Here is a 3,092-nt window from a genome sequence, read left to right as displayed (position 1 = left end):
TAATTAAAACTAGAACATAAGCTGGATTTCATGCAGTTGCAAAATTTACATATCCATATTTATATAAAGTACGAATATCGGTCTAATTGGATCTTTCTATACTTAGTATAGAAAGTCCCTGATTGGATTTATTCATCCGTCATTGCTACAAATTAAAGTAGTTCAATGAAAATTACGGAAACAAAATTACATCATGCTTCACTTGATGTTTTTATTCGTGACAACCGTTTGAGTAAAGCCAACTGTAATGAAGTTTTACAGTTTTTTTTCTTACTCGAAGATGCCCGCGAAATCGCGGTACAATAGGGCAAGTGTTGAAACAAAGAGTTTTTTAAATCTCGCGGGCAGTACGTCGATTGAGCATGCCCGAAAGCGTATAAGACTCGGACATGTCGGATCGATAACGATCTCCGAATATGGATATTTTCTCAAAAATTGGCGTTTACTGTGGAAAAAAAGATTGTTTCAAATACAAATTTAGGAAGTACAAAACACTACATTTATGCGTCATATATCACAAATATTTTCGATTTTGTATGGTTTCAGAGGAGTTGCGGGTCAATGAAATCGGTCTTTACCTTTAGTAGTATAGATGTTATGATGTTACACCACTGTCCAAGGTTAGGTCGAGGGATGAAGTTGCATGGGTGCTCACAAACATGTTTAACCACGCAGCATTATGTAAATGTATGTGAATGCCCCATCTCAGGAGCCTGTAGTTTAATGGTTGTTGTTGGATCATGTTTGTCATATTTATTTTTCGTGAATTATTTTGTTATAAATTAGGCAGTTAGTGATATTTTTTTCCCAAACGTCACAGTTTGAATTGTCTCACATTTTTCATGTCAAATAGATATAAGAAGATGTGGTATGAGTGCCAATGAGACAACTCTCCATCCAAGTTACAATTTCTAAAAGTAAACAATTATAGGTCAAAGTAACAGTGGCGTAGCAAAGCAATTTTTAAGTGTACGCCCGAAACTCACAAGGGGTCTGAAGGCCCCCGGCGACCCCAGGGCAGATGACCTCCGGGTAGGGAACGATACCTCGAAAGCTCACGCGTTGTCGTGAAAAAGATACCATTTCTGTCATTCAAAATTCATCAATAGAAACCATACTTGGTCGGTTGAGAACAACACTTTAAATACTACATAAAGATGATTTTAGCTTCCCAGTTGTGATATGATATTTCAGAACTTGCAATTCCCATCATGATTTCATTTTTGAATGAGGTTGCTTCTACAAGGAAGCTATTTAATAAGCGTGGTGAAGTCATATCCAGAAATCAACGCCACTTTGCTTATTTGAATATTATACTAAAGAAATCGGATACGGGTCACGGAAATTATATTGAAATGATAGGGAATTTTAAAAAAAAATGTCTGTTTTAACTTTAATTTAAGTAATAGACAGGTTTCCGGGACAGAAAATAAACATACACAACGATATACACCATTTAAACGAAACATAATGACTGTCGTTGCAAAAATCAAGATTCCTGAGCTATTTTAAAAATCAAAGCGAGAGGCTTTTAACATTGCAGTATAAAATACATTCTAAAATGGCTGAAACGTCAAATTTGTCCATCCAATTTACAATTTCTAAAAGTAAACCATTATAGGTCAAAGTAACAGTGGCGTAGCAAAGAAATTTTTAAGTGTACGCCCGAAACTCACAAGGGGTCTGAAGGCCCCCGGCGACCCCAGGGCAGATTACCTCCGGATAGGGAACGATACCCCCGAAAGCTCACGCGTTGTCGTGAAAAAGATACCATTTCTGTCATTCAAAATTCATCAATAGAAACCATACTTTATCGGTTGAGAACAAAACTTTAAATACTACATAAAGATGATTTTAGCTTCCCAGTTGTGATATGATATTTCAGAACTTGCAATTCCAATCATGATTTCATTTTTGAATGAGGTTGCTTCTTACAAGGAAGCTATTTAATAAACGTGGTGAAGTCATATCTAGAAATCAACGCCACTTTGCTTATTTGAATATTATACTAAAGAAATCGGATACGGGTCACGGAAATTATATTGAAATGATAGGGAATTTTGAAAAAAAAATGTCTGTTTTAACTTTGATTTAAGTGATAGACAGGTTTCCGGGACAGAAAATAAATATACACAACAATATACACCATTTAAACGAAACATAATGACTGTCGTTGCAAAAATCAAGGTTCCTGAGCTATTTTAGAAATCAAAGCGAGAGGCTTTTAACATTGCAGTATAAAATACAGGCTAAAATGGCTGAAACGTCAAATTTGCAAACTTCGTGTTAAAAATTGGCTAACAAGGTCATTACAAGAACAGGTTGCCGGAATGAAACTTGAAACTTGAATGTCCAAAGAATAAGCAAGTCCAAACCTTGTATGTGTAGTCGTTGAACTATAGGTTTCCACGTAAAGTTAAAATGCCCCTATTTCAAGAAGAATAAAATCACGAAAACACGAAAAATTCACTAAATTCGCGTTCATTGTTTTGATTTTGACCGCCTGACAACTTTACGGAAATATCAGAGTGATTATAAACAAGGACTCTGTGACGGGCAACTTATAATATCCGTGTTTTAAAGATTGTATTGATATCAAGCCAGTCCAGTTCAAACTATTATCACGTGGTACAATTCTCATTTACATATAATGAATATTAATTAGCAAAAGTACTACTAATTTTTGGCTATGGTTGAAATCATCCCTTCGAAAATGTTAAGATCACTTTCACGAGGTAATTGACTGTTTTGCAGAAGGACATGTTCCATTGTTGTAACCACAATTCCCTCCTCTGTTTTACTGCCGAGTTAGACCCATATCACATCTTTTTTTTCTCATCTTTTAACTAAAACGCAGAAACTTTTTAGGGGAGTCAATTTGATTTTTTCGGTCTCACTAATTAGCGACAAGAATATTTTAGCGACAAGAAGCGACAAGAAGCGTCAAGAAGCGACAAGAAGAATAAATTTAGCGACAAGAAGCGACAAGAAGACTATTTAGCGACAAGAAAACTTAAAAAAAATATTAATATAATAAATATATTAAAAAAATATGCATTGACATTTTTATTTTAATATACGGGCAGTAATAA

Source organism: Mytilus californianus, unplaced genomic scaffold (assembly GCF_021869535.1).
Source record: "Mytilus californianus isolate M0D057914Y unplaced genomic scaffold, xbMytCali1.0.p SCAF_38, whole genome shotgun sequence".
NCBI classification, from domain to species: Eukaryota; Metazoa; Mollusca; class Bivalvia; order Mytilida; family Mytilidae; genus Mytilus; species Mytilus californianus.
Note: the sequence above shows the minus strand (reverse complement) of the source record.